Raw genomic sequence first — 23,491 nt, 5'->3', positions numbered from 1 at the left:
CAGTTCTCGTTGTGAACCAGTAAGGGAGAAGGTATTTTCCAGGTCCCATATTTTCGTCGCAGTAGGAAGCTTTTTTTAAATTATAGTATTATTATTATTATTATTACTTTTTGAGTCTGTTCCCTAGTCGTTTATATTGCCTACTATACCTTTACTTTTATATTCTATGATATTTTTACATTTACATAGCGTTAAAGTTTGCATCAGAAACAGGCATTATTAAACGATACAGGCAAAACTTTAAAGGGAGCTGGGGAGCCTTCTAACAGCAGACGACTCTACGACTCCACGACCCCCAGCCCGACACATTTACCTCCCCGGACACGTACCCGAGGCCAGCCCTTCTATGCACAACTTATCCGGGGCTTTTCCAGGGATCTTTCTTGCAATTTAAAATGTCCCTGTTTTTGCGGGTCAGAGCGACCATGTGACTCGGAAATGGAGTGTGGAGAGGCCGAAAAAATCCAAAATGTAATCGACTTTGGCGCTTGACCTAATCCAGGAAGTTGTAGGAAAGGTTACGTTAGCTTGGTGTAGCAAGGTAGGGTTAGGTTAGAAGTGGTTAACCTGTCATTTAGATTGTTAGGTCAGACTGTTAGCTTTAGAGAAGGCTGGTCTTAGTTACATTTGCTTAGGTTGGGATAGTCTATTTAGACTGATTAGATAGGACAGTCTATCAGCGTAAGATTTGGTTTAGTTAGGGTATATGTTGTGTTAAGTTAGTTTGGCGAGTAAATTAGATTGCATTAGGCTAAGTGAATATTAACTCCTTAAATGTTATCAATCAATAGCCAGACGCTTTAATCCAGTACGGGGTGGCCACAAACAAATCGCCTTCATATCTCCCTATTCCCTGCTATTTCGCTGCCCTCCTCCCAGCTCACATCCCCTTCTCTCATATCTCTCTGCAACCCATCCCTTAAACTTACTGATGTTGTATTAAATCTATTTTTGGTACCTTTAGATGATTTTATTCTGCTTTCGGGTGGAGATGAGGTTGTGTAAGGGATGATTGGGATTATTTCTCACCTTTTACTACAAATGGTCTCTCCAAGGCTCGTACTCTTGTTGGTTAAGGAAGCTCCCTAACACCTCTTCCTTGGCGATTTATTTTTGGATATGGTGGTTAGCATCCTTTGGTACGTTATTAATACTGAGTACTGAGATATTGGAAGAAATTATGTAACACAGAAGAGGACAGTACGGTGCAATAAACAAAATAAATCGCCTACGAAAAGGTGTTAGGGAGCTTCCTTAACCGACGAAATCCTCTGAGCAAGGATAAAGGATAATATGCGTTGCGTCATCGTGCTGGAGGGGTTTAAAGTCCAACTGGTGACTAAAGGACGATGGTCAATAAGAAAGCTGTTCAGTGTGGTAAAACATATTTCACTTTATTCATGCAGTTATTTTGCCGACGATATTATTGAAGTTAAGAGAGTCTGTTCAGCTGAAGACAAGTTTAGTCTCAGTTGCCTCGTTCATGGTGGTAATGGTGGTGGTGGTGGTGGTAGGTGGTGGCGACCCATTATCCACTCACTTGATGTAGTGCTGCCTACTTCCTCCTTCACCTTTATCTGCCCTGTCACCTGTGCCTGTCCTCCTCTCTTCCCATATCTCCCTACTTTACTGTCACTTTCTTTCCTTTTTAGGTAGCTTTACGTTAAGTGACAAGCCTAATGGTTTCCTATAAGACAGGAAACCATTTACAACGCTGGGTGTTAACCATATAACCAACCCATACGTGTTCCCTGCGTGTCAACAAGTGGGTTGGCGGAGGGTTAATGCCCCTTCCTGTGAAACTACTAAAATCAAGTCAAACGGCCACCTTACGGGATTTTGGCGTCTGACTGTAGATTGACACAGCAGACCCGCACACAAATTGAACAAAATAGCCTGCAAGTAACAAGAACTAATCAGCAAATCACCCCATCGGATTAGAGTAAGAAAACGGTTTACGATGGGATGCTAATTAGCGTGTAATTGACCAAACAACACGACTGAAAGAGAGAAACGGCTATATGAATAATACTGAGTGCAGGAAAGTAAAAGCAAGCCACCAATTTCCTGACTGTCACTTATATAAACAAGCCACTAATTATTGACAGTCACTTATATAAGCCAGTAATTTCTGAGTCACATATAAACAAGCCACTAATTTTTGAGTCACTTATATAAACAAGCCATTAATTTTTTGACAATCACATATAAAAAAAAACATTAATTTTTGATAATATAAACAAACCACTAATTTCTGACAATCACATATAAACAACCACTAATTTTTTGACAATATAAAAAAGCCACTAATTTTTAATAATATAAACAAGCCACTAATTTTTGAGTCATTAATACAAGCAACCAGCCAGCAACCCCCATCTCAAGGAAAAGTCAAACACGATACAGAAGGATCAAACGTGTATCACCATCACATACTTTAGAATTCAAGGAAGCATTTTCTGGCCAACATTAACCCCTTGACTTCGATGTATGTTTTATTTTACTCTCGTTACCTCCATGTGCAGAGGATGAAGAGTGAGAGACTGAGGAGGAGAGTGTATGTGAGTGAGGTAGAGAGGGAGGGGGAAACCAAGGATGAGATGAAGGGATGGAGTGGAGAGGTATATGAGAGAGAGGGGTGTGAGCTAGGACCAGGTCAATGAAACGGCGGGAGACAAAGCGACATGGAGGCGATTTGTTTGTGGCCACCCCTTACGGGATTAAGGCGTCTGGCAATAGAGAGATAGACCTCCATACGAATTGTTGAACTGAAAGGGCTAAGTGGGACTGGTGTTTTGAATTATCCATTTCTAAAGTCATTCTTGAGATTTTTTTTATGCATGGAAAAAGGAACCAAAGGAGAGAAACCTGCAAGATTGTTCCCATCAAGAAAAACAAAAGCAAGATAACAGAGCCAAAGGCAAGATCTGTTCATTTCGAAGTATTAAGTATTAGACAAGGAATCTATCAATGGAGTGAAAGAGCACCCTCCATGCCAGGGCAGCGGCTCAGTAGCAAACAGACTATAATTTCACTCTGATAGTTTATATTTGTTTTGGTAGATTGAGCAAGTAACCAAGCGAGATGTTTACATTCTCGTCTCATTGTCCTTCCCGAAAACGACGGCTCTTACTTACGACAGGGTTCCATGAGTACTTTCCTTTTCGACCCAAACACCTGACTATTATGATCCGGCTCTGAAACATCCCTACTAAAGAGGAAATTCTAATATGTTTTGAAATTCACCAAAGGACTGCACACCACACACACACACTCCCACACGCGCACACGCGCGCACACACACACGCGCGCACACACACACAAGCGCACACACACACACACACACGCACGCACGCACGCACGCACGCACGCACGCACGCACGCACGCACGCACGCACGCACGCACGCACGCACGCACGCACGCACACACACACACACACACACACACACACACACACACACACACACACACACTCTCTCTCTCTCTCTCTCTCTAGCGGAACAATGCACCATCCGACCTAACGCGCGCACGGCTGTAATGAATATCAGAACCCACGGTAAGACATATGAATACTAGTGGAATATTAAACCTATCACGGGCTGTGGCTTAACTGACCTACTTCAAGACCCACCTACGCATAAAATCGCCGATGCTAATATGATCATTCTACTCCTGAATGAAAGCGTCAGCCTGAATAGTTACTTAATGGGGACAGTAAGTTTCATTGCCGAAATTGTGACAGAGACTATAATGCCTTGTGGCACGTCGGACTGCTGGGTGTTGGGGATGAACTGCTAATTCTGTTTTCTGTTTCTAGAGTTGGATTATAAATTTAAGAAAGTTGGTGACAAATATCCTTAACGGGTAATATCATCAAAGGAACATTTGTTTTGTTTCTGGTGACCGAGTTTGGTGCCTGTGTGCCTGTGTAGTAGGTACGGGTGCCAGGGTCAGGACAGCGCTGGAGGAGGAGTCTGCCAAGATGAATCCCCTGACCTTCACAGAACCCCATATGCACACACGCTATTGTCTTCTGAGAGAGAGAGAGAGAGAGAGAGAGAGAGAGAGAGAGAGAGAGAGAGAGAGAGAGAGAGAGAGGAATAAATAGGGTGCAAGACAGCGCGATACTATCTCACCAAATTTGTTCGCAACATGTTTACAAGTGTTAGAAAAAATAGCTGGAGTAATAATGGGACTGATATGGGAGACGAATATCTGAGCAACTTCAGGTTCACAGGTGACATCGATCTCTTTAGTGAATCAGGTGGATGCAACATTTAATAGAAGACTTAAACAGAGGAAGCCTTTGTATAAGACTGAAGACGAATGACAAAAAGACAAAAGTCATGTTTAATAATCAAACTCAAATTGAGGAAATAAGAATCCAAAAATAAGTTTTAGAATCAGTTGATGACTTTTTATACCTGGGGCAACTTGTACAAACTTACCCGTCATTCGAACCTAAACAAGGTACTGTACACGTATAAAGGTGTATAGCAGTGCGTTTGGTAGACAAAGCATATTATAGAGGATGAGACCATTGTGTTAAAAATGAATAGATTTTAATCAGTGCATTCTCTCAATAATGACTTAAGCTCAGTGACATGGACAATGGCCGAACTACTGGAAAGAAAAGTAAGAAGTGGAAAGATCAATGCTAGGAGTCCCTTCAAGAGACGGGAAAGAATCAGATTGGACTAGGAAACGAGCTGAAGTAGGACACGCAATAAAATCAATAAAATAGAAGAACTGGCAGTGGGTGCGCCGTATTTGTACAAGACACAACAACGGATGGACAAGGAAAGCAACAGACTGGGTAATAACTGACTAAAAAGGACCGAAAGCAAGACCAGCAACAATGTGGTGTGATGAAAAATAAAAGAAAAAAATACGTAAGGAGATACACGGTCCCAGTCAAGAAACAAAAAAACAAGCGATGAAGACAGAAAATTCGGTAGAGATCGTACGGTTCTGGAATGGGAAGAAATGGCACAAAACTGGAATAGGCTATGTGGACCAACTTGCCTATCCCTAGGCTGCTACGTCCCTCTTGGGGCAACGCAGAATTTGATGATGAAGATGGTGATGATGCTAAGAATAAATCTTGTCTTAGACTACGACTTGCGATATTAAATTTACAATCAAGATTCCTTTTCCAGTTCTAGGCACCAACAGACAAGGGTCAAGATCTCCGTACACATCATGGCGAGCTCAGGAGAAAAAAATAAAAAGAATTCTCGGCTGCGGGTCGAGTACGTTTCCTCTTACACCACCACCACCCCAAGGATGAAGAGGATAATGTATAGGAAGCAGATATAACAATATTTGGGTATAATTCCACAATCTTCACAATTCATGACACTGTTAATATAAAACACACCACCTCGACTGCATCTGTTTCTTCCATGACTCTTCTCTCGTTATTTTAATCTTTCATCACGACTGTCATTTTGTTTCACGGCAGAATGTCACTAAGATTCTCTCTCTCTGTCTCTCTGTCTGTCTGTGTCTCTCTCTCTCTCTCTCTCTCTCTTAGTGGATGCCTTAACACGCACTGGTTTAGACATTATTTATAACTAAGCAAACACTTGCCACTGGCTCAGAAACGGGAATGGCAGTACTCTAATTTTCTGTAAAGTTTCTGTTCCATTACGAGTACTTTAAGTTCTGATATCACTTTATTCTCACCACTCCTGGGCGATAACCGTATATATATTTGCTCGTGTGTGTGTGTGTGTGTGTGTGTGTGTGTGTGTGTGTGTGTGTGTGTGTGTGTGTGTGTGTGTGTGTGTGTGTGTGTGTGTGTGTGTGTGTGTGTGTGTGTGTGTGTGTGTGTGTGTGTGTGTGTGTGTGTGTGTGTGTGTGTGTGTGTGTGTGTGTGTGTGTGTGTGTGTGTGTGTGTGTGTGTGTGTGTGTGTGTGTGTGTGTGTGTGTGTGTGTGTGTGTGTGTGTGTGTGTGTGTGTGTGTGTGTGTGTGTGTGTGTGTGTGTGTGTGTGTGTGTGTGTGTGTGTGTGTGTGTGTGTGTGTGTGTGTGTGTGTGTGTGTGTGTGTGTGTGTGTGTGTGTGTGTGTGTGTGTGTGTGTGTGTGTGTGTGTGTGTGTGTGTGTGTGTGTGTGTGTGTGTGTGTGTGTGTGTGTGTGTGTGTGTGTGTGTGTGTGTGTGTGTGTGTGTGTGTGTGTGTGTGTGTGTGTGTGTGTGTGTGTGTGTGTGTGTGTGTGTGTGTGTGTGTGTGTGTGTGTGTGTGTGTGTGTGTGTGTGTGTGTGTGTGTGTGTGTGTGTGTGTGTGTGTGTGTGTGTGTGTGTGTGTGTGTGTGTGTGTGTGTGTGTGTGTGTGTGTGTGTGTGTGTGTGTGTGTGTGTGTGTGTGTGTGTGTGTGTGTGTGTGTGTGTGTGTGTGTGTGTGTGTGTGTGTGTGTGTGTGTGTGTGTGTGTGTGTGTGTGTGTGTGTGTGTGTGTGTGTGTGTGTGTGTGTGTGTGTGTGTGTGTGTGTGTGTGTGTGTGTGTGTGTGTGTGTGTGTGTGTGTGTGTGTGTGTGTGTGTGTGTGTGTGTGTGTGTGTGTGTGTGTGTGTGTGTGTGTGTGTGTGTGTGTGTGTGTGTGTGTGTGTGTGTGTGTGTGTGTGTGTGTGTGTGTGTGTGTGTGTGTGTGTGTGTGTGTGTGTGTGTGTGTGTGTGTGTGTGTGTGTGTGTGTGTGTGTGTGTGTGTGTGTGTGTGTGTGTGTGTGTGTGTGTGTGTGTGTGTGTGTGTGTGTGTGTGTGTGTGTGTGTGTGTGTGTGTGTGTGTGTGTGTGTGTGTGTGTGTGTGTGTGTGTGTGTGTGTGTGTGTGTGTGTGTGTGTGTGTGTGTGTGTGTGTGTGTGTGTGTGTGTGTGTGTGTGTGTGTGTGTGTGTGTGTGTGTGTGTGTGTGTGAATTAGAATTTCCCTCCTTGGTAGGGATGTTTCAGAGCTGGATCATAATAGTCAGGTGTTTGGGTCAAAAACAGAAAGTAGGCTACTCCTGAAACCCTGTCGTAAGTAAGAGTTGTTGTTTTAGGGAAGGACAATGAAAGGAGAATGCTAACATCACGCTTGGTCTCTTGCCCACCCAACAAAAAGAAATAAACTATCAGAGTCAAATTATAGTCTGTTTGCTACTGAGCCGCTGCCCTGGCATGGAGGGCCTTCTCTCTTCCACTCCAGTGATGGATTCTTCGTCTAATATTTGATACCTCGAAATGAACAGATCTTGAATTTGGCTCTCTTTTATCTTGCTTTTGTTTTTCTTGAGGGAACAATCTTGAGGGCTCTGGCCTTTGGTTCCTTCTTCCTGCCATAGAAAAAGAAAAACTCCAGGTAATTTTACTCATCTCAAAAATGACTTTCGAAATGGACAAAATACCACACAGTTTCTTTCAGCCCCATCAGTTCAAAATTTCGTATGGTAGTAGTAAGAGTAAATAGAACATACATTTTCGAAGTCAAGGGGTTAATGTTGGCCAAGAAATGCGTCCTTAAATTCTAAAGTATGCGATAGTGATACACGTTTGATCTCACTGTATCATTGTTGACTATACCTTGACATGGAGGTTGCTTGCTGGTTGCTTATATGAATGACCGTCAAAAATTAATGCATTGTTTATATAAATGACTGTCAGAATGGTGGCGTGTATATATAAATGACCGTCAAAAATAATGGCTTGTTTATATATTCGTAAATGACTGTCAAATATCAGTGTCTTGTTTATACAAATGACCATCCAGAATTAGTGACTTGCTTATATAAATGACTGTCAAAAATTAACGGCTTGTTTATATAAATGGCCATCATAAATACTGGTTTGTTTATATAATTGACTGTCAAAAAATTAGGGTCTTGGTTATATAAATGACCATAAAGAAGTTGAGGCTTGTTTTTATCAATGACGGTCACAAATTAGTGGCTTGCTTATATAAATCAGTAGCTTGTTTATATAAATGACCCTCTGAAATTAGTGGTTTGTTTATACTTTCTTGCACTCAGTTTTGTCCACACGGTCGTTTTATTTTTTCAGTCGTGTTGTTTGGGCAATTACACATAAAACTGGCATCCCATCGTAATCTGTTTTCTTACTCTAATCCGATGGGGTCATTTACTGATTCATTCTTGTTACTTCCAAGCTATTTTGTTCAGTTTAGGTGTGCGGGTCTGCAGTGTCTATCTACAGCCAGACGCCATAATCCCGTAAGGGTGGCCGTGTGACTTGAGTTAGTTGTTTTACGGGGAGGGGCACTAATCCTCCTCCAACCCACTTGTTGACACGTAGGAAACACGTATGGGCTGATTGTATGGTTACCGCACAGCGTTGCAAATGGTTTCCTGGCTTACAGGAAACCATTAGACTTGTCCCTCAATGTAAAGCCACCTGAAAAGAAAAGAGTAATAAAAAGTGACAGGAATGATGGTAGAAATAGGAAGAGAGGAGGGCTGACACAGAACATGAATGATAAAGGTGAAGGAAGAAGTAGGCAGCACTACATCAAGTGAGTGGATGATGGGTCGCCACCACCTGCCATCCCCATCACCTGCCACCATGAACAAGGCAACTGAGACTAAACTTATCTTCTCCAGTTGAAATAGATTTAACTTTAATAATATCGTCGGCAATGTAACTGAAAGAACGAAGTGGAAACATTGTATCACACTGAAGAGCTTCCTTATTGATCGTTGTTCCTTTGTCACCAGTTGGACTTTAAACCCCTTCAGCACGATGACGCAACGCATGTCATCCTTCATCCTTGCCCAGAGGATTTCGTCAATTAAGAAAGCTCCCTAACACCTCTTCGTAGGCTATTTATTTTGTTTATTGCACCGTACTGTCCTCTTCTGTGTTACATAATATCTTCCAATATCTCAGTACTCAGTACTAATAACGTACCAAAGCATACTAACCACCATATCCAAAAATAAATCACAAAGGAAGAGGTGTTAGGGAGCTTCCTTAACCAACGAGAGTACGATCTTTGGAGAGACCATTTGTAGTAAAAGATGATAAATAATCCCATCAGCCCCTTCACAACTTCATGTCCGCCCGAAAGCAGAATAAAATCATCTAAAGGTACTAAAAATAGATTATATACAACATCAATAAGTTTAAGGGATGAGGTGAAGAGGGATATGAGAAAGAGGTGTACGAGCCGGGTGGACGGCAGCGAAATGGCGCGGGATAGGGAGACATGGAGGCGATTTGTTTGTGGTCACTCCTTACTGGATTAAGGCATCTGGCTATAGATGGATAGAATTTAAGAAGATAATATACACTTAGCTTAACGCAATCTGATTTTACTCGCCAAACTAACTAAAAAGAACATAATCTACCCTAATTTAACCCAATTTAACACTGACAGACCAACCTATCTAATCAAACTAGTAGACTATCCCAACCTAAGCCATTGTAACAAACTAGCCTTCTCTGATGCTAACAGACCAATCTAACCAAACCTAAATAACAGATTAACCACGCATAACCTAACCCTACCATGCTATACCAAGCTAACGTAACCTAACCTACACCTTCCTGGATTAATTCAAGCGCCAAAGTCGATTGCATTTCGGATTTTTTCGGCCTCTTCACACTCCATTTCCGAGCCACATGGTCGCTCGGGCCCGCAAAACCAGGAGTATTTTAAATTGCAAGAAAGACCTCTGGAAAAGCCCCGGATAAGTTGTGCATAGAAGGGCTGGCCTCGGGTACGTGTCCGGGGAGGTAAATGTGTCTGGCTAGGGGTGGTGGAGTCGTACAGTCGTCTGCTGAGAAGGCTCCCCAGCTCCCTGTATCGTTTAATAATGCCTGTTTCTGATGCAAACTTTAACGATATGTAAATGTAAAAATATCATAGAATATAACATTAAAGGTATGGTAGGCAGAGTAAACTACGAGGGAGCAGACGCAACAAAAATAATACGCCATAAAAATAAACAAACGCTTCCTACGGCGACGAGAAAATGGAACCTGGACAATACCTTCCCCCCTACTGATTCATAACGAGAACTTGTTCAGAATGCACGGATCGTCCTTATCATGATCCCAGCCAGATTGCAGAATATACGAATAGTCGTTATATTTTTTAATGCATTTTTTCACTTAAAATTCATTCTGATTTCACTGTACAGCACTTGTAGCTGTATGTATAACCAAGCAGTACTTATACACAGCCTAAGCTTTTACGAACTTATAAATGCAGCCTCGGGTCACAGCCTCATGACCGTTGCACCTCACAGCCATATGGCCCAACAGTCATTAAAAAAAAAAAAAAAAAAATGGGGCTACGTTTTGCTATTTTTTGCCACAGTATACTATTTTAAAAAGAACCCAGTAAATCAAAAAATCAAATGAACTTATATTAGACTGGGAATATAAATTAAACATATTTAGCTTCACAGGCGACTTCATAGTGGCGACCCACTGATGTTCCTGCAGCCAAGTTCTAAGGCAGAATTCTTTGTTTTTCCAGCCTCGTATTGCTCCCATGAACTGAATATAAGACCATGACGCTTTCTGAATCTCTTCTTCTGGTATCTCACACTCTGAAACCCATATCATTTTAATTTGCTGGTTCACAGTTCCGACCTCCTTGTGAAGTAAGATGACGAGGAGACAAAGCTGCACAGAAGTCCATGCCTGATTTGACTCTCAACCTCCTTCCACGTGGGTGTTGATCTCACACGAAACATTCACCCAGACACGGGAATTCTGAGTGTATCCTCGGAACAATTTCAGTCCAAACGAGTACAAGGAGGGACTCGGCACAAACCATTTATATTAACACCATGGCGTGGGTGTGGAGTGAGAACTAAGTGAATTCTTTAATCTGAATGTCGGATGGAGACATGGCTGTGTTTCCACTGTTGTTCAACGTGTATGTATGTATGGAGTCAGACATGAGGTATAAGGTGGGGCAGGGGGTGTTGCCGAGCCCAGTGTGAGAGAGTAGGGTTTGGAAATGCTTGCTCTGTTCTTTGCTGATGACATTGTATTGTTAGATGAAGATGAATGGGAGCTGCAAGGCTTGGTGAATGTGTATTGGAGTGTATGTAAGAAACAAAACCTTAAAGTGAATATAGTACGGAAAAAACTTATGGTCTTTGTGAGAAATGACGACATAGAATGCACAGTGAGGCTGAATGGTGAGGATGTAAAGATTTAGGTAGTGTGATGAGGCAGGAAGTAAGTTTAGAGGAATAGGTACATGAAAGGATACAGCAGGGAAGGGAGGTTGGTGGTTCATTTAAAAGAATGATTAGGAATAAGGAAGTGAATATAGAAGTATGGAAGTTAATGCATGAGAGTACTGTTAATTACTGCGAAATTGATACGCGTAAGAAGTATCTCCTTAGTATGGATCGCAAGGTGTTTGAGATACAAACATTTCCTTGTAACTCCTTGTAACTCTCTCTCTCTCTCTCTCTCTCTCTCTCTCCTTCTCTCTCTCTCTCTCTCTCTCTCTCTCTCTCTCTCTCCTCGCCACTGAAATGTTACCAGCTTTCAGACTGATGAGAACGAGACTGCTCTCCTAATATCCGTAATTGCACGTTCGCCTGAGGACTTTCACGGCAAAACTCTTTCAGGCGGTGCCCTGTTGTTGGTGGTGCACGCACGCACGCACACGCACACACGCACACGCACACGCACACGCACACGCACACGCACACACACACACACACACACACACACACACACACGAGAGAGAGAGAGAGAGAGAGAGAGAGAGCGCCAGTACTTGTGTGTGAAGGTGAGTGAAGGCCAGTAATTGATGTGACACCAACAGACCCACACACCTGAGCTTCTGGGCACCTGGTATACCTGGGGACAGAAGCTCACATTAATTTTCATATCCTTTACTTCTCACTTCTCTCCACTGACTAGTATTTCCTAAGTCGGTAGAGGCTTTGTATGTGTATCTAAAGAGAGAGAGAGAGGGGGGGGGAAAGCGTTTACCATCACTAAAACAACCAGAAGGAAGGCAAAGTAAGCATTCCTTCACCAGTATAAATTATGATATGTAAGCCAACGTCCGTCCACCATCGTTAGCGGAGGTAATTATGGAGATCCCCACAGCTAACAATAATTGACATAGTCAGTCTTTGTTCATATATGGCCGTGTGCTTTCTGTTGCATATTATCTAAAACGTCAGGGTAATGTCATGTTATAGTATTTACCTCTAATACTCAGGTTGGCTCAGGTGTTCCCTCCCATCTGGCGCTGGATGAATATATACGTATTGCTTTCCCTCCATCTCACACCAGTGAAATTCATATAGCTCTCTGCCATTTACTGTTATCTCTCCCTCTCACTTACATCATTCTCTTTCTCCTTCTCTCTCACCCTCCACCTCATCATAAATATCCTTTCCCTCTCTCTCCCCTTCACCTCACTCACACTCTCCTAGTCAGTCTTTCTCTCCCCATTCACTCCACAAGACTAGATATTTCTAATAGTTTCAGGCACATCCACATTACCACCACCACCCTCACGACGCCCCTCATTTGTCTTTCTGTCCCTCCATATAACAGCACATGCACGACTCAGGCAGATCGTTGCCAATTTCCCCACCGTTGATCTGTGTCCTTCCAACAGTGTCCAATTTTCACTCTGATACATTAGTGGGAGACCTAATTTTGTCATTATTATCCCTCTGACAGACGGGACGACTATAGTGTTCTATCTGATATTGTTGTAGACGATTATATTTAGTTTGAGAGCGAGTCACACAAGCCTGACAGCGGAGAACAAAATCACCTTTGCTGAATCAGGAATGCAATACAACTGTTGCTCGATGATATTAAAGAACATACGAATTAAAACGACAGTCTCTACTAAATATCGTTGTCTGGCATGAGCTGGAATATAATGTAGACACAGTACTATTGTTGTCCTGAGTGTATCACTGTCACCATTATTAATACGCTGAGCCTTCTGTGATTCACTTCCAGCTGAATATTGTCATTTCACGTAGGATGAAGTATAATACAACAATTATTCTAACCGCAGGAGGGTAAGTGGTATCATTATTACACCTTGAGTCTTGTATAACTCAAAGTCATCTGAATCAAACAGGAACAGCACCAGAGTTTCACGAATATGAAAGGGTTAAATTTATCAGTATTAACATTCGCAGACTACTATGCTTCATTCTTAGATGAAAGACATCGCCTAACATAACAGGGTTTAAGGCATAAGTATTAACACCCTTAATCTACTGTGACTGACTTGAGCTGAACAAAATAATTTCGCAGTAGTTGGAAAAGAATCTCAATAGTTCTCCCCACCTCCATTCCTCACCGTGGTCTCTCGGGTACGACTGACTGATGGTCCTTATTCTCTTAATCCCCTTTTCCTCTTCCCTCCTCCCTTCCTTCCCTTCCTTACCCTCACACTTTCCTTCCTCCCTCCTCACCTCCTTGTCCTCCTCCCTTCTCTTTTCCTCTTAACCATGTCCTTCTTTCACATTCCTCTCCTTCTCTGTTCTTCTCACCCTCGACCTCATCTAATCCTCTTCCTCTTCTCTCTTGCTTTCACCGTTAATCTCCTCTCACCCTTCTCTCACGGTTCTTTCCCTCCCCTCCCCGTTGCTTCTCTTCTCTCACCCCTCCTTTATCTTTCCTCTCCTCCTCTCGCCCTTCTTCCCCTCTCCTCACCCCACCCTCCATCGATTCCCCTTTATCTCACCACTACACCCCTTCCTCTTCTCTTATCGCTCCTCCCCTGCTTATCATCCTGTCTTCCCCTCCTTTCACCCCCTCCCCTCCCCTCCTCCTTTTCCTCGTCCCTCCTCCTCTCCTCTCACTCTCACCATCCTTCCTCCCCTTCTCACACATTCCACCCCAACTCACCCCTCGAATCATAAAGCCTTCCCTGTCCATTCTTTTATATGTGGAAATGCCCGTCACCCTTTCCCCCCTGTTTGCATTTAAATCTTTCACCTAACTTCCCAACAGACCTTCTCTTACATTCTGTCTTTAACCATGCATTCACCCCAGTGTCTGCTTATTCTAACTGACCTAATTTGAGGCTGTTCACTGCGTCATATTTAAGTACAGTTACCCAAGCTGAAAGTGCAAAAAATAATGTGGTGTGTGGATACATCTGGTAGCTTCTCCACAGCAAACAAACGAACATATGAATGAAAGCTCAGACCCCAACACCTATTTAACGAGGGAAATGACAGGCTGAAGGGTTGAGCACGGAGAAAATCACTTGTCTCCTTTATATTCGTTAACAAAGGGCAACTAATGTGTAGCAGAGATTAAAAAAAAAGAATCATGAATGTAGTGAGATTCATACGCAGCAAACGGGCACAAGATGGCAGATGGGGACAATTAAAAGAAATAGATACAATTCCATAATCGCATTAACTGGCATCTTTGCACGTACCAGGAATTCAAGGTAAGTAGAAGGGCTTCTATCATGTCACCAACTCAATTCACTCTTGTAAACAAATGACTTGATACGATTGTTGAAACTAAAACCATTGCTGTAAAATACGTTGCTCGCAGAAATCCCAGGTAGAACACATGAAATGAAAATGTTATTAGTGATCTTTAGTCTTTTCATTGTTTCTATGGGTCAGCTACTTGAAATTGTCCAGGCACTCTTCAGACTGGGTTCGCACTGCATCACTGGTCCTTGCGTGAATGATTTGAGGCTTTCATTACTTTCACCCTCCTTAACAGCATCTACAGCCTCAGTTAATCAGCAAGTCCAGCACCTGGAATACAGTACCACTCTCTTTTACCTACAGACTCTGCGGCAAAATTCCACAAGTTGTCTACGGATGATTGAGTCCCCCACCAGTCGGGCCCGTGAGTCTCTTCAGTGTTGGCTAATATCTGAAAATTATTAAGAGTGGTGAACTGTATGATGTCTCGCATCCTTCTTACCCTCGCACCGTTTATCACTAGCTACGAGTGTATTTACCTGCAACGAGATGTATTGCTGACATGTCTTATTACTGCTACAAACAATGCTAAGTTAATTGATATCTAGAATGACAGAGTAGAAGTTTAACTATCAGCTAGTTAAAAAGGACAAGGAAAACAATCACAATATAAATATAATGTAAATGATCCATGTGAATTTAAACATCTGAAAAAACCTTAGTACCTGGAAAACATTACAAGGTAAGTTAGAGTTTGTTTCATACAGATTTTCTTTACCTGCCCTCAAAAGTGAAATAATATGTTGCCACCTGGAATGAAGGTACTGGAAATTGATTCTTGTATTGCAAGGGCTTAAAAATAACAACACACCAGATGAACAATGCCTGTAAACTGCAAGAAAAAAATGTTACCAGTAATGAAAAAATAAGTTTGTTACGCGCAAAAGTATAAAAATAGATTAAAGAAATAAAAAGTATTGACATGTATGGTGGGTCTTTAAAACAAATTTATTGTTATACCTCCACACAAAAGTACTGTGTTATTGCTTCACAATTCCCGTGGAATGAAAGACGATATTGCTCTGAGTTAGGACAAAAATTACAAGTACTAGACATGCTTACCAGACATTAAGTTGACCGAGAACTGGAGCTAACGATATATTTTATAGATTTCCTTTGCAAGAACCCAAGTAAATAATGATAAATAGAGAAATATCTGTATATTACGCTAACAAAATTAAACATATCACTAACTTCTTGCTTTGGACAAAATATCTGGTCGGAAGAGGCACGGATATGAGTCAGTACTTTGCATCACATAAAAGAAAGAAACTGGATGCAATACGACTGCTCTTTTTTGTGAAACAAGGCGAATAAAGGTTGATAACGCAAAAACTGAAAGTGGAAAACAGCTCTGGGAGATATCACCAACACTTACATGCAAGGCTAATCAAAAGGAAATGAGTGGCTGGATAAACTCTCACTGAGTAACAGTTGTTTATACAAGGTATAAACTACTCGTACTGGTAGCAACAATCAATGAATAACGAAAGATAACTAAAATATATTAACACAGCACGTACGTATCCTTCGAACGGACAGAGTTGCTTACACTACCTGGCGTGCTGTTTATTCGAAACAGTGGAGCCTGGCGTCACAGAAGGTAAAAGTAATAAAGTCTATATTCTTATGCTGATAAATCTAACACCAAGTTAGGAGAGCTGGACGTACACAATAAATACAGACACTCACAGAAAGAGGGAGCAGTACCGGTAAATGACATTTCAAGGATAATATAACAAAGTAAACTCAACACTCTTCCACAAACACACAAGATTACGAACTGCATACAAGCAAGAATACACACCAGCAATCTTAAAAACAGACCACACAAACAGAATGAATCGAAGCACTTATAAAAACGCGGGACTTCACGGATTCACTGGTTCATTCAATCTCTTTAATTGGATTGCTGGCTGATTCGCTACCAACGACCTCATAACGTGTGTTGCCGACACGGGAGTTTGTGAGTCAAGACGGGGATGCAACCTTTGTTCATCTTTTGCTACCCTGGTCCACCGGCTTTCATTAGGTCATATACGCTCCTTTCTCCAACGTATACCACTGCGTAAGCAAATCTACCCCATTAGGTGACCGTGATATGATATTACTCTTTTTCTTTATGCAAGGAAGAAGAAAACAAAGGCCAGGAGCCCGCAAACTGTTCCTTAAAGAAATAGCAAAAACAATACAAAAAAGATTCAAATTCGTTCCAGTCTATTTTATAAAACCTGCTTCTCTCTCTCTCTCTCTCTCTCTCTCTCTCTCTTCTCACCACTGAAAAGTTACCAGCTTTCAGACTGATGAGAACGAGACTCCTCTCCTAATATCCGTAATTGCACGTTCGCCTGAGGACTTTAACTGCAAAGCTCTTTCAGGCGGTGCCCTGTTGTTGGTGGTGCACGCACACGCGCACACACACACACACACACACACACGCGCGCACACGCGCGCACACGCGCGCACGCACACGCGCGCACGCACACACACACACACACACACGCGCACACACACACACGCGCGCACGCACACACGCGCGCACGCACACACACACGCGCGCACGCACACACACACGCGCGCACGCACACACACACACACGCGCGCACACACACACACACACACACACACACACACACACGCGCGCGCACACACACACACACACACACACGCGCACACACACACACACACACACACACAGGAGGGGGGGGGAGACGTTTACCGTCACTAAAACAACTAGAAGACACTCGGAGTGTGCGTCCCCCCCCCCAGTATGAATTATGGTATGTAAACTAACGTCCGTCCACCGTCGTTAGCGGAGGTAATTAAGTCTGCTGGAATATTCTGCCCCCGATGCGCAAAAGAGAGTAGGCATACCTCCCACGCCGCCAATAAAATCTTTCATTTTTTCCTGCATCTGCATCCTATACTCAGTTTTTTTAATCGATGCGAAGATGCACTTGACAGATTAGTGATTATTGGCTAAATGCAGCATTACTTCATAATCTAGCAATATTAACTGACAACAAATATCTGAAGGGGAAATGTGGATTGGTAAATATTCTTTGGACATGTTGCATTCAGCCAATCATCATCAACCTGTCAAGTCCATCTTCGCCTCAGTAAAAAAACGGAGTATAGTCCATCATGATATCTGATATCTAATCAACTATTCCTTTATCCAGTGCCTACCTGTCCCCCTGGTTTCACGGAAATCCAGTAACATCTTTTTGAGATACGTTATCCAAAAACTGAGACAGTGAAGCTGACAGACGAACACGGATGACTGCACAGCGTCCTCCAACTTCGCTGACGAAGGTAATTATGGAGATCCCCACAGCTAACAATAGCTGACATAATCAGTCTTTGTTCATATATGGCCGTGTGCTATTTATTGCATATTATCTAAAACGTCAGAGTAATGTCATGTTATAGTATTTACTTCTAATACTCAGGTTGGCTCAGGTGTTCCCTTCCATCTGGCGCTGGACGAGTATATACGTATTGCCTTCCCTCCATCTCACACCAGTGAAATTCATATAGCTCTCTGCCATTTACTGTTATCTCTTCGTCAGTCCCCCTCTCATGTACTTTATTCTCTTTCATAACTCTCTCCATTCCACCCCTCCACCCCATCATAAATTTCCTTTCCCTCTCTTTCCCCTTCACGTCACTCACATACACTCCCCTAGCCAGTCTTTCACTCCCCATTCACTCCACATGACTGGGGTACTTCTGACAATTTCAGGCACATCCACATCACCACCACCACCGTCCTGAACGTCCTCACTTGTCTCTCCGCCTCTCCATATAACAGAACAGCACGTCCCAGGCAGATAGTTCCCAATCTTCTCACCGCTGATGTGTGTCCTTCCAACAGTGTCCAGTTTTTACTGTGATACATTAGTGGCAGAGCTAATTTTGGCATCATTATCCCTCTGACACACGGGACGACTATAGTGTTCCATTTGATATTGTTATAGACGATTACATTTAGTTGAAAACGAGTCACAGAAGCCTGACTGTGGAGAACAGTATCACCTTTGCTGAATCAGAAGTATAATACAAATGTTGCTCGAAAATGTTAAAGAATATACTAATTATAACAACAACAACAATATCAGCTAAATAAAGTAATCTGGCATGAGATGGAATAACATACAGACACAGTAGTACAGTTGTCCTTAATGTATGAAGATCAATGTTACCATTATTAACAAGGTGAGTCTTCTGTGATTCACTTCCAGATGATTTTAGTAATTTCATGTAAGATCAAATATAACACAACAATTATTCCAACCGTAGGAGGGTAAATGGTATCATAATTATTATACCTTGAGTCTTGTATAACTCACATAAAATCATGTGACAAATGGGAACAGTTTACCACAGTTTTCACGAGTATGAAAGGGTTAATTTTATCAGTACTAACATTCTCAGGCTAGTATGCCTCACATCGCCTAATGTAAGCGAAACCGGAATGCTAGAGTTGCCCCGACGATCACACTGTTAGTTGTACTAGTATTACCAACCTGAAGCTACCATGACTCATTCGCATCTGGCTTAAGGTAGAGTAACACATCTGGCGTAAGCTGGAGTAACATGCTAGAATCGTCCCTAACATAACAGGGTTCAGGGCATCAGTACTAACACCCTTAATCTACTGGAACTGACTTGGGCTGAACAAAATCATTTCTCAGTAGTTGGAACCGAATTTCTATAGTTCTCCCCACCTCCATTCCTCATCGTGGTCTCGGGTACGGATGACTGATGATCCTTATTCTCTTCCTCCCCTGTTTCTCTTCCCTCCTTCCTTCCTCCCTTTCCTTATCCTCACACTTTTCTTCCTTCCTCCTCACATCCTTGCCCTCCTCCCTTCTCTTCTACTATCACTCTCCTCCTTTTTCTTCTCTTAACTATGTCCTCCTTTCACATTCCTCTCCTGTTCTCACCCTCGACCTCATCCAATCTTCTTCCTTTTCTCTCTTGCCTTCACCGTTAATCTCCTCTCACCCTTCTCTCACGGTTCTTTCCCTCCCCTCCCCGTTGCTTCTCTTCTCTCACCCCTCCTTTATCTTTCCTCTCCTCCTCTCGTCCTTCTTCCCCTCTCCTCACCCCACCCTCCATCGATTCCCCTTTATCTCACCACTACACCCCTTCCTCTTCTCTTATCGCTCCTCCCCTGCTTATCATCCTGTCTTCCACTCCTTTCACCCCTTCCCTTCCCCTCCTCCTTTTCCTCGTCTCTACTCCACTCCTCTCACTCTCACCATCCTTCCTCCTCTTCTCACACATTCCACCCCAACTCACCCCTCGAATCATAAAGCCTTCCCTGTCCATTCTTTTATATGTAGAAATGCCCGTTACCCTTTCCCCTCTGTTTGCACTTAAATCTTTTACCTAACTTCCCAACAGACCTTCTTTTACATTCTGTCTTTAACCATGCATTCATTCCAGTGTCTGCTTATTCTGACTGATCTAATTTGAGGCTGTTCACTGCGTCATATTTATGTACAGTTACCCAAGCTGAAAGTGCAAAAAATAATGCGGTGTGTGGAGATATCTGATAGCTTCTCCATAGTAAAAAAAAGTTCAGACCCTAAAACCTATTTAAGGAGGGAAATAACAGGCTGAAGAGTCGAGCACGGAAAAAGAAAAAATCACTTATCTCCTTCGTATTCGTTAATAAAAGACAACTAATGTTAGTAGAGTTTAAAAAATCATGAATGAAAGGAAATGTATACGCTGCAGATGAACACAAGATAGTAAAAAGGGGAAAATAAAAGAAATAGATACAATTCCATAATCGCATTAACTAGCATCTTTGCACGTATCAGGAAGGTGATGGTAAGTAGAAGGGCTTCGTATCATGTAACTAACTCAGTTCACTCCGGTAAACAAAATGAATTGGTACGACTATTAAAGTTAAAAATTTTTGCTTTAAAATACGTTGCTTCCAGCAATCACGGGTAAAAACTGAAATGAGAGTGTTACTAGTCTTCTTTGGTCTTGTCATTGTTTCTATGGGTCAACTACTTAAACTTGTTCAGGCACTCTTCAGACTGGATTCGCATTACATCACTGGTTCCTGCGTGAGTGATTATGAAACATCCATTATTTGCAACCTCCTTAACAGTAAAATCATCAAGTCCAGCACCTGGAAAACAAAACCACTCTCGTTTACCTACCTGGTCTGCCGCAAAACTCCATATGTTGTCCACGGATGATTGTGTCCCCCCACCAGTCGAGCCCCATATATCTCTTCAGCGTCGGCTAATACATGAAAATTATTTTAAATGATGACCAGTATGAAGCGTCGCGTCCTTGTTACTCTCGCACCGTTTCACACTACCTGCGACTGGAGTTACCTGCAACAAGATGTATTATTGATGTTGATTATTACTATTACAAAGAATGCACATTTAACTGATACGTGGAATGACAGAGCAGAAATTTAACTACCAGCAAGGGAAAGAGGACAATATACACATAATGTAAATGATCCACGTGAATTTAAATAGAACTAAAACAAAGTTAGTACCTGAAAAATACTACAAGTTAGAGTTTGTTTAATACAGATTTTTTAACCTGCTCTCAGAAGTAAAAAAAAAAAAAGTTGCCACCTGGAATGAGAATACGAAAAACTGAATCCTGTGTTGCAAGGGCATAGAAATAATAACACCACATTTGAACAATGCCTGTAAACAGAGCAAGAAAAAGAAACACCGATATTGAAAAAAATAAGTCTGTTACCTGCAAAACTATAGAAATAAACTAAAAAAACTAAAAGGTATTGACATGTATGGTGGGCCTTTAAAACAAATTTCTTGCTACACCCCCACACTAAAGTACTGTTTTACTATTTCAAAAATCCTCTGGAGTTAAAGACAAGATTGCTGTGGGTTGGAGCAAAAATTACAGGTATTAGACTACTGTTTAATTTCCATACTTACCAAATAGGAAATTTATCGAAATTGAAGGTAATGGTATTTTTCAGATTTACATGACAAGAATCCAAGTAAATAAAGGTAAGTCGAGTACTATCTGTATATTACGTCAACACAATTAAATATACCAATAATTTCTTGCTATGGACAAAATATCTGGTCAGAGGAGCCATGGTTATGAGTCGGTAATTTGTATCACAGAAAAGAAATTGCCTCCAATGTGACTGCTCTTATATATGAAACAAGGCGAAAGAAGGTTGATAACGCAAAAAATGAATGTGGAAAACACCTTTGGCAGGTAATACCAACATTAACATGCCTGGCTAATCAAATGGAAACAAGTGGCGGACGAAGTCTCTCAGTAACAGCTGTTTGTACACGGTGTAAACTGCTTATACTGGTGACAGCAAATTAATGAATAACGAAAGAGAACTAAAATGTATTATATAGATCATGAGAGAGACTATAAATAACCACGTATGTAACTTTCGAACGGACAAAGTAGCTTAAACTACTTGGCGTGTTGTTTAATCAAAACAGTTGAGCCTGGCGTCACAGAAAGTAAAATAATAAAGTCTATATTTTCATGCTAATATATCCAAAACCAAGTAAGGAGAGTTGGAAGTACAGGATACTTAGAGACACTCACAGGAAGAGGAAGCAGTACCGGTAACTGATATTTCAAGGAAAATATAACAAAGTAAACTCAACACTCAGCCACAAACACACCAGATTACGAACTGCCTCCAAGCAAGAATACACACACACCAGCAATCTTTAAAACGGATCACACAAACAGAATGAATCGAAGCACTTATAAAAATGACGGGACTTCACGGATTCACTCGTTCACTCAATCTCTTTAAATGGATTGCTGGCTGATTCGCTGTGAACCTCATAACGTGTGTTGCCAAGACGAGAGTTTGTGAGGCAAGACAGAGGGATGCAAATCTTGTTCATCTTTTGCTATCCTGGTCCACCTGCTTTAATTAGGTCATATACGCCCCTTTCTCCAACATATACCACTACGAACGCAAATCTACTCCATTAGGTGACCGTGATATGATATTAGTTTCATTTTATGCAAGGAAGAAGGAACCAAAGGCCAGGAGCCCGCAAATCGTTCCTTCCAACAAATAACAAAAACGATATAAAAGGGAGACAAATTAATTCTAGTCTATCCTATAAACCTGCTCTTCTTGTGTGTGTGTGTGTGTGTGTGTGTGTGTGTGTGTGTGTGTGTGTGTGTGTGTGTGTGTGTTCGCGCAAGTAATCCTGCTGGACAAGTGAGTTGGAACAGTGGGGTGGCCAGGGAAGGTGAATGGGTGGGTGACACTGATGGGGTGGGTAGGCAGGGTGGGTGGATGAATGAATGGGTGTAGTCAGCGAGGTTAGTGGTTAGGTGGGATGGGTGAGCAGTGTCGGTGGGGTGGATTTGTGGTGGGTAGGCAGGATTTAACTGAATGGGTGGGTGGGCGTGTTGTCAGAGGGGGTGGTAGGGCAGGGTGGGTGGATGGACTGGGAGGTTTGGCTGGGTGCATGGGCTGGCAGGGTTGGTTGGGTGGATGGGTGGGTAACGGGTAGCCGGGGTAGAGTGGGTGGCCATTGAAGGGTGGGTAGCTGTAGTGGGGTTGGTGGGTGGGTGGGTCGGTAGGTGAGGTCGGTGTTGGCCCTGTTGGTTGGGTTGGTGGGAAGGATTAGGTGGATGAGCTGGTGGGAAAGATTAGGTGGATGGGTTGGACATAGATAGTTGGGTGGGTGGAAGGTTAGGCTGGGCAGTTACTGGCTAGACAGAGTAGGTGGTCAGTGTGGATGGGCTGGGTGGTGGTCGGGGTGAAGTGGATGTGGTTGGTGGAGTGGCCAGGCGAGAGGGAAGAGAGGGGAGGGGTAGGATAGCTGGGTGTGTGTGTGTCTGGATGGGTTGGGATGATTGGGTGGGTATCTGGGTGGGGTTTAGGGTGAACGAGGTGGGGTGGGGCGGAAGGAATTTTCGAGGGTAGGGTGGGTGAACAGGATGGATAGCCGTGGTGTGGTGGATTGGTGAGTGGGGTCGGGGGATGGCTTGTTGGACTGGTTTAGTGGGACAGGTTGGA

The sequence above is a fragment of the Coenobita brevimanus genome, chromosome 3 (genome assembly GCF_032717465.1).
Source record: "Coenobita brevimanus isolate Jiangsu-jjx chromosome 3, ASM3271746v2, whole genome shotgun sequence".
In the NCBI taxonomy this organism is placed as follows: Eukaryota; Metazoa; Arthropoda; class Malacostraca; order Decapoda; family Coenobitidae; genus Coenobita; species Coenobita brevimanus.
Note: the sequence above shows the minus strand (reverse complement) of the source record.